Source organism: Strix aluco, chromosome 9, assembly GCF_031877795.1.
Source record: "Strix aluco isolate bStrAlu1 chromosome 9, bStrAlu1.hap1, whole genome shotgun sequence".
In the NCBI taxonomy this organism is placed as follows: domain Eukaryota; kingdom Metazoa; phylum Chordata; class Aves; order Strigiformes; family Strigidae; genus Strix; species Strix aluco.
The window spans coordinates 1,252,318-1,265,656 of NC_133939.1; the positions used below are offsets into that span (position 1 = coordinate 1,252,318).

General features: G+C 38.1%; 1 pseudogene; it reads left to right on the plus strand.

Annotated features, from left to right (window-relative positions):
- The window catches only part of LOC141927319 (kinesin-like protein KIF20B), a 173,313-nt pseudogene extending 160,853 nt beyond the window's left edge, over positions 1–12,460 (plus strand).
- Positions 12,461–13,339: the final 879 nt, after the last annotated feature.

Consider the following 13,339-nt stretch of genomic DNA (forward strand, 5'->3'; position numbering starts at 1 on the left):
TATTTCATTTTTAAGACAAAACTTAAAACTGTCAGTTGAAGACTTCTGAATTGTAGGGTAACACATCAACATTATTTATTCGTGATTTCATGGTTATATTGTGATCCCAGCACTTTACATTTGGCTGATGCAGTGGTTTCAGGTATTCTGTGGAACATTCATAGATAACAGTAGCAATACCTCATAGTACGATTTCAGCAGAAGTCTCTTGATGTGGTCTGTATTTTATATGGGTTGCAGGGCCCAATTCTGTTCAAAACAACCTGAACTTTTGAAATGTGTCCTGCAAGTAGAAGCCAACACAAAAATAAATGAGTCTATTCAAAAGCTACTAACATACCAGAAGATCTGGAAAAATGGATTACTGAGTAAACTATGTAATGGCTGCTTATTTGATGCAGGCTTCTTTTCCTGTTACAGACTTTGAAATGCAGATGATTAAATGGGATGAGTCTGCTGAGCAGCTTAAAGAACCAACTGAGGTAACTTTCTCAAAAAAAACCTTGTGCAGAATTACTTGCTTTAGTACAAAATTTCAGTGGCTTAAAATGCTGTTGTAGTATGTTTCTAGTTTTTTTTATATCAAGCTTAGCTTAACTGATCTTGCTTCTAAATGCATCGTATAGTTCAAGAATTGAACATTGACTGAACTACTTTCTTTTCTAAGCAAATGAATACGCAGAATGAAAGGATTCAAGAACTAATGAACATCTTGGAGCAAAAAGATCACGTTACCATGAGACTGCAGGATTTGATATCCCGTTTAGAAAAAAACATGAAAGACTATGTAAGTCTTAGACATCTTAATTTTCTGTTTACAAAAAAATCTAAACCTGTGCTTATAATGGACTTGACTATTTTGGAAAATTGAAATTTTCTGTAAGTAATTGCTACTTTCTTGAAATGGCAGCAGGTGAAGTTGGCATTGAAACTAAAGTTGCAGCAGAACGTGTGTGGAGGTGTGTGTGGAAAATAGGACTTCTGGAAGCAGCGGTCTGGAGTTATTATTGGAGGACTGTCAATGAGACCATGAAGAGCCACTCTAAAGAAAAAAAAAGAGCCACTCAAACTGGGAGGACTTTAGCAGTGGGAAGAGAGGGATTATGTCACTGTCTTTTTATTTTTGCCTGAATGGAAGAGGAAGGAAAGGAGGTTTTGCTGCAGCAAAAGGTCAAATTTAATTGAAGTTAGAAGTTAATGTGAGAAGGACAGTGATTGTGTAAATTGGCAACAAAAACCAGTGTGTTCCACCTACTACCACCATGCACACAAACTTTTTAAGGCAGAGCAGTAATATGAATGTATTGAGCAGAGTTTGAACTAAGAGTGGATGGCCAGGGTATCTCTGCTTTTGATGGGATCAGTAAAACTTGCAGCTGGCTAATCTGCTGCTGGCTGCTGAATGCCAGAAGACTGGCTGGGCTACATGGATACAGGTTAGAAAAAAATCTAAACATGCAGTTAGGTGGTTTTTTGAGCCTGATGCCCAGTAACCTGAAACGTAGTTCTGAGAACATTTTAAATTAAACTTAGGCAGCATCTGATCCCTTTTTCTCTTCCACTGTGAACTTAAGTCTTTGACCATACTTAATCTTCTGTTCCCTCTCTGCCTCTGAGCACCTGAGCTTTTCAGTAGCAGGAATGCTCAGGGTGATGGCAGTTGTGATGACTGCTTCCTGTCACTGCTCCAGCCAAAAGAAAGGCTCCAGCTCTGTCCAGTGTTTTGACGAGTCTCTGTGGCATGAAACTTAAAACGTGACCACAAACTTCAAGTCTGTTCTACAGATTATTTTTTTTTTAATTAGTTACTTAGATGAGTGATTGGTCCTTGGCAACTAGCATGGCTTGCCACTTGTGTCATCTTGTGAGTAAAGAAACTTCATTCTTAGTCAAATATACAAATATAAAGTACATATGACAGAACTGACCAGGCTTTCAAATTGCATCAGATCTGTCATGATAAAAATGATCTGTGGCTTTGCTGAAGGCAGTTAAAACTCCCAGCTCTACCAACTATGACAAGAAAGTGGTGAACTTGTAGAGCTGACCATTGGCCCTTTGGGCAAATCATGAATTTCCTCAACTCTTTCGACACTGGACACTTCAGGTGGTAAACTCGTTTTGCATTTTGTAGTTTCCTGGTCTCTTGCTCTACTTTCTGTACAGTGCAAAACATTGTGCTTATTACTGTCTGAAGGTGTACCTGCTTTTTGCTTGAGTAACTGAGCTGTAACTGACTTGTTCTTCTGACAACCCCTTATACAGGTTACCCAGATAGATTTGTAAAAATGTTTGCATCTAAAAGATTACTAAGGGTTTTAAGTGCTCACTTGGTAAAACTTCAAAGTAATTGATCTTATTTTAACACAGGACAACACTGTAACTACCATGAAAAAAAAATTCACAGAAAAGAACTCTTAACGAAGTGATTGAAAGCAGCCAATTCAAGGATTGTGAGGAGACTGTATTGGAAGTGGGAAGAAAACATTGATCTGAAAGTAAGCCTATTGTGGAAAAAGAGCCACCTGCAGAGAAAGGTAAAATTTCTACTGTCACTCAAGAGGGGGCCTTCCAAAAAAACTTGATAACTATTCCAGAACAGAAGCGAAAAATTGTGAAGTGTAAACATTATGTTGTGAGGAGAAAATCTACTCTGTTAAACTGTAAATCAGAATAATTGGTATGTAAATATCATCTTTTGCAGAAGGTCCTATACTGCTCACTCCTAAATGCTTAAAATAAAAGTTAGTTTTTAGACTCTCCTTTCTGCTGCTTTTTCTCATCTGTTAATGTACTTGCAGACTCAGCTGTAGTTCTTAATCAATTTCTTAACAGTTGTTTTTGGACTAAACTTGCTGTTGGTGGACTTCTGGGAAAGAAACATCCCCTGCTCAAGTTTTTTAAAATTGCCTACACAAGCGTCAAAGGTGTCAGTGAGTTACTGATTGTTCAGTCCTACAGCATGGACTGTGAAACTTGGGGTTTCGTGCTGTGTGCTGCTGTGAACACACCAGCTTTGGGCAAGGTGACAGTGCTGGCAAAGGAGAAAAGCTTTTCACTTGAATGGAAGTAAAATTATTTTAAGTCCACAGATACATATTTTGTGCAGCTCTCACGTTTGCACTTCCACGTTTGCTTCCCTTGCTTTATCTGTGAGCTTACCAGTCTTTTTAGAATGAGGGGAATAAACCAGCTACAGTTGAAGACCTTCAAGCATAAGGGTGAAACTTAAAAGGGCACCACTACTTATGTTATCCATTTCATTAAAGTCTATTAATTGGTGAGATTGAGCTATATGGGACTGACTTGTACAAAATGGTATTTGTAAGATCTGCCTGTCTCTTACTTGACTTCAGGACAGAGCTGGGCTCCAGTCTCTCATAGGACTATGGGAAGCATATGCCAAAGGAGAATGAAAGATCTTCCCTTTGTATCCCTCACTTTCTTGCCTTCTTCCTGCAGAACAGGTGCAAGTAAGAAGATCTTCCAGGCAATTGTTTGGGTGAGGATAGGATAGAAAAAGAGAATAAGGTTAAAAATGGGGATCAGAAAATATCTATCTCCATAAAGAGGGATAAAATATGTTAAAAGGAGACTTGTCAAGTTCACATGATCACAGAAAACTGAGGATACAGATGGTGAATAAACTGAATGCTGGACTGTCATGCATCACTGCAGTGAAAGACCAAGGGAATGCTCAATCTAGAAGATCAGTTTAAGTTTATGGAACACAGCACTTCATGCCATGGGTAGTGAACTTCTAGTATTTGTTGCCCTAGAAGGTGAGAGAGGCGGATACTTCTCAGATCCCAGGAGTGGTTAGACAAGCTAACAGCCAACAGGGTCATACACAGATACTGAAAGGGTCAGGCAGGGATTGATTGTCTCATGTTCCTCCAACATTCCCAGGTGTCTTATGTCAGAAAAGGTTTGTGGGAAGTGGCTGGGCCTGCCAACAGCAGCAAAAGGAGGCAAAATATTAGGCTAGGTCAAGGTCAACTGATGGTGTGTCATCCAGTAGGGCACTTCTGATGTCTCTAGCTTGTTCAAATACGTGTCATTTGAAGTCTGTCTTAAGAAAAGCTTCTGTCTGTACCAGGTGCATTTCTGATTTATCTCTACCTTTTTTGGTTGGATGAATACTGGATCCCAGCATGACCATTTGGTAGTGCCACCTATATAAATGTTACAGGAAGGGGGTGAGAACTGAAGCTGATGTAGACTCTTCGATATACTATATAGTAATAGGTTTCTTATCTCATGACTGAAACTTGTTTCAAGCAGCAAAAAATAGAGAAGTGATAGCTCTTCTCAAACAAGAAATTAGTTAGCAGTGCCAATCAATGACAGCACTGAGATTTTCTTTTTATTGGGAAGAGCAGGCTCTTCAGTCATGTTAAATATGTTTGATTTGTGGCTGTTGATAATATAAGGCATCTAATTTAAAAACTGAGTTGTTAGATGCTCCGTAATGATGAAACTTATATATACTTACATTTAACCATTCTTGTTAAACATACTTGGTACAATAGGAAAATGAGCACAGGTACATTGTGATGGCTTTGTTGTAGAATTCAGACATGCTGGTGGCCTGTGACCAAAGCTTATTTCATGAGAAGATAGGTTATCTTGTCTTGAGATTCAGGTTTTTGTACTCTTCTCTAGGACTTGCCTCCCATGTTTTGGGATGGGTTTTTTTCCTTTCTTAGTACTTCCTACGTAAGAAGCTTCTGCACAGAATATCACGTATCTTCTTGCACTAGTATTTATCCTGCTTTGCTACATGATTGTGGTTGTCAGCACAAAGCATCTCGATCACCTCTAAATCCTCTTATGAATGACCATACCCTTCTCACTAGAGCTGTTGGGCAAAACTCTGCTACTTTTTGTATCTTGGCACCTTAGAGAGCAAAATATGTCTTAAGACATCTCGGCACCTCTCCCTTTTAGTGAAGTATGTAAAATTCATGTCCAGTGTGAGGAGTTTGTAGTATTTTGTCTGATATGTTTTCTTGAGACCACACAACTGGGCTTTCAGAGAAAACCATCTCCCAGTCCCAAATTCTTAATCTTGTAGTATTTAGAAGCATGGCTTTACAAGCCAGAGTAAAGCTGCTGTTTCCTCTGGCCTAGCAGGAACACTTGATACATCTCATTAGAACAGAAAAGAAAGGGTACAGAAAACCAGGAGGAAAAAAGTGTCCTGTAGAATTTGATCCCTCTAAAAATAATCAAAAAACAAAACCTGAATTGAGATGGAAACCACTATTTCTAATGCTTCAGTACGACTTTTTGTTAGTGACTCTATAATAAACCTGTTGGATCTGTTCAGAGGATGTTTCCATGCAGTACACATGTACCCATGTGCTTAATGCTCCCAAAGGGAGATGACTGCCAAACTCCACCTTACTGTAGCTGCAGTACTCACAGAAATCTATAGTATCACTTTGGAGTACAGAGCTGTGATGGCCTAATCCTGTAGTGATAGTCAGGCTTGGTTTTAATACTAAAACATACCTGCATGTTACTAAATGGACACAGCTGGATTCTAAAACACTTGTGTAAAATACAGCTGGAGTCAGTTTTGAAGGTGGTGAAATGCCTATGATTTTACTTCAGGGAAAAAACAGTCTTAAGCTAATAAAATGTTTATGGAAATTTGGGATCATGATGGAATGTTGTAGATCTTTCTGGGAGAACCTTACATGCAACACATTAGGTGTGGGCATAAGTAGTTCTCCTTGTATCTAGTTTAGAAACCAACTGAAAAAAGAGAAGAAAGTCCCAAACACTAAGCAAAACACTTGTGCTGGATTTTTAGCTTAATTTTTAAAGTAAGGGCATATTGAGTATGAATGAAAATTCTCAGGGAAGTGTACAATGCCATTGCTTTTCTGAATGTAAAATGGGGGATTGGGTGTATTAAAAGGATTGTTGAACCAGTGAAAGTGGAAACTAGACATAACTGTGACCGTTATCTAGCTCATAGGTATTACTACACATTAGTAAAACTAGCTAGATTTTTCTGTAGTGGTGCAGAGCAGAAGGCTGGAATAGAGCCATGGCAAAATGTTCTTTAAGGCTCCTGAACACCTCTTGCTGCAAACCACGTCTATAAGCCTAAGAGGCACTTAACTGCATTTTAAACTGTTCTGAGGGGCTTTACTTCAAGACTTCGAAAAGCCATGTGATATAAGGGTGTGGCTTTCAGCTGGTGACCATTTTCCATGTAGTAATTGCTATTTGGCTGTGCTAGTGACTTGTACTATTGATTTTAATCATCCTGAACTGTTGTTTTTTTTGGTTTTTTAGGAGGTATGAAGGAGAGTTGGGAAGATGACTCTCTGGACCAAAAGAGAACTGAATATGTGAAAGCAAATAATACTGAGAACTATGCAGAAATACTAGCACTGAGGGAAAGAACTGAAACCTTGGAAGGTCAGCTAGCTGCACCTGAAGAACAGTGCAGAAGAGAAAAAAACAAAAAGGAGTTCAGTGGGCAAATAAAAAACCTAAATCTCAAGCTCTCTGCTTCAGAAGAAAGGGCTTCTGGCTTAGGTGAAGAACTTCAGCAGTGTCGAGCTGACTATCAGGGGATTGTTTCTGAATTGGACAAACAGAAAACTATCAATAGGGAACAAGAAGAAAAGATTATTCAGCTAAATAACAAAGTAGAAGGTGCTAAACAAAATATAATTTATAAAGTGCCGCTAATTAAAACAATGCAGTCCAAAGTAGATGAGTTGTATAAATGTCACTTAGAGTCTTACACTACGGATATTGATTCAGTTAATCTAAAGGATTCCTTAGACTCTCAGAAAGATGAGCTGGAGAGAGCTTCTTCACAAAAAAGTCAGCAGATTCAAGAACCACTTCAACAAGTTGAAGACTTAAAGAAGGGACTTGATGATGCTGAGAATTATAATAATCAACTGAAAATAAAGTTAAATGAGACTGCAAATCAAGATTATCAGTCCACAAATGAAAAAGATCTTATGAACCAGTTACAAGAGCACATCCAGAAGAAAACCCAGGATTTTGGAAAACAGGCTGCAGAGGATCACAGAGTAATTGCACCGTTTGAAGAGGAAGTTACCGGCTCCGAGGGAGAAACAAGAGAGCTTGAATGCCTCTTGGAGGCTTTTAGAGCTAAAGATGACAGCGTAGCAAAGTTAGAAGAAGTAGCTAAAGAAAAAGAATCTATTATTTTGAATCTGGAAAGGAATACAGTAGCTCTGCAAGAGGAATGTGCCAATTCAGACAAAAAACTGAAAGAATTAAATGATCAGGAAGCAAATCTAAAGGAGGAAGTTGTGCAGTTGATGAACAGCTTGGAGAACATGAAACACACTCTTCAAGAAAAAGAGAAAAATAAGGATGATCAAATACAATCTCTAGAATTGTAAGTAAACAATGAGATAATTCCTAACCCTTTGAGAACAGACTCAAGTTAGAACTACCTTCTGTGAACATCCATTTATTTTGACATAACACATTTGCATGTTTGTCAACTTTATTAACCAAACTGCTTAAGAACTTTTAATCCACTACTTGATTTCTATATTTGCGTATTTTGCTAGCTCTGTTTTCCTCACCTGTTTGTGTATTCTTTCAGAAATATAGATCTAAATCCTGCAGAACTATTGTAGGGGGAAACAGGAAAGGATGAATTATTTGGGGATTTCTAATAGTATTGTTACATACCCTTCTTGGAGGAAATGGCATAGTTTAATGTTATATCCTGTAACTCGTATAAAAGCAGGCAATGATTTCTTTAGAAAGGACTGAATGGTGAAAAGGAAAAGAAGAAAGGAAAAAAAAGCCTAGTAATTAAACAGTAAACAGCTGGTTTTGGTAATAGCTATTCTAGGTGAACACAGTATACTGTAAGAACTTGAAGGAATAATGGGTGTAGGAGAGTAGAACTTCCCCAGCCCCCTCTACTTTTTAAATCTTTAGGAAATAAGAAATTAAATGTATCTGAGAGATTATATTTGCTATGTGGTAAGGAAATTGCAATCATGTAAAAATGGCTTTAAGGTGCTGTGTAACCCTTCTGACTGGGGTTTCTTTAGTTCCAATATCTGTGGGTACCTGCATGTACTCTAAAATACAATTTAGCATGAAGGTCTGGGGATCCCTGACCCTGTGCTTGTAAAACTTTGAAAGGTTTTCCTTTTGTGAGACCTTATTTTGTATTGTTAATTATGGAATTTAAGAATATCTTCTATTAGGTAATTGCAAAGTAAAAATCCAAGATAACTTACTGTAAGCTTTTTAAAATAAATATGACCATTTAAAAATAAACCCATTAAACTTCTTAATGACTTTGTAGCACTTAATAACAACAGGACTTGTTACAACGTTATTGGTTTTTCTACTTTCTTTTGATTTTTATTTATTTTGATCCTTACAAGGTCTGGGATGTAAATATCAAGTTTATACTTAATTGATATTAACCTTGTCCCTTTTGTTGCTGTGTAAGGACACCTAATGATAGAAATGGTTACTCTACTGTGCTTAAAAACAAGAATTTTAAAAGATTGCACTGTTCAAGAGCGAATCTGAGTGGTTTATTACTTCAGGATCATATAATAAGTAGCTGAAATCCAAAATTATAATGCTTGTCATTTAGCTGATAGATCTGCGATTCTATTCATGAATAAAACCGGCCATCAAAGAGCCTGAGTTAATGTGTAAAAGCTGTTTCTTTGAGATGTGTAACACTAATGTTATTTATGTCTCTTCATTTCTAACACAAGGCTACGTAAAGATCTTTCTGAGAGCTCTGCCCTTGTACAGAGCTTGAAAAAAGATTTGCAGAGGAAAGAAGAAGAAAATGCAGATTTGAAAGAGAAACTTTCTGATGCCACGAAACAAATTCAGCAAGTACACAAAGAGGTTTGTAACCCCAGGCCAAATGTTTCTTCTGCAAGTGTGTTTGGGGTTCTGTTAGTAAAACCTGTTTTCACAAGTCTCAAGCCACAGCTGTTAGAAGTGGTTCATAACAAGGCTGCGTTCAGCGATCCATTTAGAGTGAGAGTGAGTCTAAAGTTCCATTGCCATTGAGCTGTGAGCTAAAGCCCGGAGGTCAAAACATGGATTAGTGCTGATATTGAAGGGGGGGAGTAAATTTTATTGAGACACTTGAAAAAGGCTTGTCAAAAGTCGGCTAACCTGGTTATGGAGGAGGACTTTGTAATCTTCATAACAACAGTAGCCATATGTTGTTGTTTGTGCTGACTGCAAAGCCTCAGAATTCAGACTTTTGGAAAATGCTCATCTCTGGGAGGAAAAGATGGATTAATTGGAAAAGGAAAGCACAAACTTCTAGAGACTTTTTAAAATCTGAGATGTTTTCTATTAAGTTTGGGGAAAATAAATGAAAAAATGGAATAACTTTTAGTAAAGTGGATTGTTAGTATTTAGTTACTAAGCAGTGGGATTTCTTAGAACCTCATGGGATATCACAAGAACTTAAAATCCAGAAGACTATTGCAAGAGTTTGGGCTTGAAAGTTAAGCTTTAAAAAAGTATTAATGTCTTCCCAGCAGCCTGACATTTCAGGACCTTTTCCCTACTCAACATGCAGTGTATAATCCTATGAGAAGTAGCAAGGAGTGGATGGGATCATGTGTCAGGAAACACTTTTTTCTTTTGTTAGAGTAATGTCTTCTAAACACTTTTTTAGACAGCTTCAATGCTCCTTTCAATATATGAAAAACTTATTTATTCTTGACTGTCTTTAAATACTTTATTTAATACTTATTGAGGCTCAGAATGAAAAGCTACTAATATGTAGCATGTGTATTTGTTTCTTTCAACATGTTTTTGACATGTTTTCTTTAATTTGCTTTCAGTGTGATATTTAGGAGCACCTGAATAATGAGAAACTGGAAGAAATCTCCAAACAGTATGAGAAAGCGTGTAAAGGTCAGAAAAAGCCCTTCTTGTGCCATTTTTTGGGTGTGGAATGGCAACATAATGAGTTGTGATGTTAACTAATTTGGAGAGTCTTGCATATTTATATTTTAAAATACTGAGAAACTCCAACCTGGACATTAAAATGTTATAGTCAGGAACTAATTTTTATTGAATCATTATTAGCAGGAATATTTGAAAGCAAAGAAACAGTCTTAGAATAAGAAACATAAGCCCCAAAGAAAGGCTGGATTTGCTCTATCAGTGTTAACTTACTCGATATTGGTGTTTATTCGCCGCTTTAGCTGGCCATGTTAACAACTGACACATGAACTAGCACAGTAACAGTTTCTGCAGGTTTGATAAACACTCAGCAGTTGAACAATAGTTAGTTTTTCATCAATACCAGCCTTAGTCTGACGTTAACACTGACATGCTCACCGAAATCAGGTTGATGGGAATCACTTCAGAATTCTGGATTTGGAAAGTTCTGTAGAGATACTCTACTTCTTTCTAATAGAGCTTTGGATCTCAGGAAACGGGAGAAATTACTTGTGATGAAGGCACTTTGGGAGAGAATGGTGGGAACCGGGATGGGGGCTCATCTGTAAATTTATTTTCAGATCTGTGTGTGTTGAGGTTTGAGCTCAGCCGGCAGCCAGTCGCCACGTGGCAGCCGTTCACCTCCCCCCTCCCCGGTGAAACAGGGGAGGGACAAAAAGAGGAAAATTCGTAGGTTGAATAAAAAGAAAGAAATTTACTAAATATAACAAGAAAACAACAGTAACAATAGTGAGTCCAAAAAAATGGGTAAAATGCAGCAGTGTCTTACCAAGCATGGCAACCGCCCCCACCCCCCCCCCCCCCCCCCCCATAGCAGCACCCGACTGCACCCGAAACCGGCAGCGGCAGAGAGAGCCCGGCCCGGCTGTACCCCCTGGGCATGGCATCGCCGGTGGGAAATACTCCAGTGAGCATTGGGACCACCCGCCAGCTGTGCTCCCTCTTAGCCCAGGGAAAGCTGACTCTGTCCTGGCCCAAATCAGGACAGTGTGCAAAGGAAAAACTAATTGAAGATCTGCGGATGGCATTAGAAGAACAAGAACAGACTCAGATTAAACAAGGTCAAGTGCTTGAAGCCAAATTAGAAGAGACCAACAGATTAGTTCGGGGTAATCTCTCCATGCAAAGGGAACAAGGAGGCAAAATTGTTCTGGATGTATTGTATATATATATATAGCTGCTTTAAATCTCTGTTTTGATTTGTTGAGTGTTATTTAGGCATTAATTGTATATAGGACATAACAAACTTCTAACAGTTAAAGGCTTCTGTTGTCCCTTTGTGGTCATAGCTGATAAATCCAAGTAACTTCAGTAGAAGAATGTGAATGTGGTCAAATATACATTTAAACTGTGTGTTATATAACCTCATTTTGTGTACTGACTAGAACTGGAAGCATGGAAGCAGAAATACAGAGAGCTGAATAACCAGAGCAATAGTGACTGGCAGCAAAAGATGAGCAACGCCATGGAAAAAAACAGAGATGAAAATGAGGAATTAATAAAGCTGCAAAAACAACTGAAGGTAAAATATGGTGATGTAATTCATACTTAGGTTTAAAACCATAACTTTCATTTAGGAGTCTAAATTAGCAATTAATGGATTTCATTAAGTTTAAGGATAGCCTTGGGAAAATTAACTGCTAGGACTTTCCATTTTTATTCTTTCCTACAGTAAGACATGATTTCTGAGTTACTGGGGTTTTTTTAAAAAAGATTAAAATTAGCAGAGGGCCCAAGGAATCCCCAGTGTTAAATTCTAAAAGACACTATTATTTGGCTGGTTAAAACAAGGTCAGTCACTATTCAACATGGACAGTTAAAATTAAGATAGTGGGATTTTTAAAATTTTCAGCATTTGTCAGAGTGGTTCCATGAGGACAACATGTCATTATCAATGGAAGCCGAATTCAGACTACTCCAAATTTCACCCTGAAAATACGTAATTTGAGTAAATGAGATCTAATTTGTAACCTTTATTACTGTGTCCTGTGTTTTTTCCCTCTTTTGCATAACTTAGTATTGTTTGGGATATCTTCTTTCCTTCTAGCTCATAAGATGCACACACTCATCTCTTCACAGAGCTGGTACTAGTCTGATAAAAATATACAAGTACATAGAGGAAATTGTCTCAGCCTTGTGCTTCTGTCAGTACAAAGAAGTTAAGCCTGGTTTTCAATTCCTGTTGTATTTAGCATCCAGTGAAATCTGAATCCCAATTGATTTTTTTGGTGCTATTAAAATGTGTCCTTTCAGCTTTTGCATTTGAAGCTATAGAAAACTGTTTCTGGATATAGAAGACTGCGGTAGTCAAATACATACCACTTCTGAATTTTTATGTTTCAATTTCAGACTACATCTGTTTCGTTTTTAAACTGGTTTTAATAAACCTTTATTCATTAAACCTTTATTCATTAATTTTGAGGTTCATAAACCAGTAAGATTTACGATAAAATTTTTCTTGTAGCAAAGAAGCTGATGGCAACAATAAGCTCTCCCAAGCCTGCAGAACCAGAAAGTGCCAAAAGAAAGGAGCTCAAGCCAGCACGAGCTAAGAGAAAGCTGTGTTCAACGGACAGTTCTTGCCCTCTAGATGTCCCTGATTCTTCGGTAAGTGATTACGGGTTAGTGTTCTGTCCGCTGTAATCTATTTCTGTAATCTTGGCTTAAAATAGACTATCGGGGGGACAGAACAAACCTGATAGAGTCAAACTGCAGAAGAGGTTTGAAAGTACTGACTTATTTCTTGATTCTACCTGACCATTCCTTTTGGTCTTTTCTTCCCGATGCGTTACTTTAATTGTCTCTGTTTTCTCACCTCTCTTCTCTGCGGGTGACTGCTGACTTGCTGTATCACCCCGACAGTAGTCACAGAGACACTTCATATTTGGATTCTTAGATACCTTAGCTGGGCTTGTGGAGTATTACTTTTTCCTCTAGTACAGCAGTTGAGTCTTAATTTGTTTTTCCAGTAGTTGGTGTTCGTTTAAGAGTAGCATGAAGGGGTAACAGAAATAGAGACCATGAAGGAATCCATAGATTTGGAATAGCCTGACTGAAACACTGAAGAGAAAGGTCTGCATGTACAGTGAACTTTGCAGGGCAAGTGAGCACCTGAGGTAATTTCTGATTCCTTTTCTGCCCAGCTGCTATTAGGGTTACTTTAGGATTTGGATACACCCATGCTTTTCAAAGCACAGTTTCAGTAGCCTTCTGGGTGTGCTTCAATTGCATCACCCTGTCTAAGCCAGCCTATAGAGAGTCTTATAGGCCAGGGCTTGATGGACTGTTTCTGAAATCCAGCTTTATGGTTTTGTCAGGAACTAAAGTGCTGAGCATGCTCTGGCTGTTAGAAGTA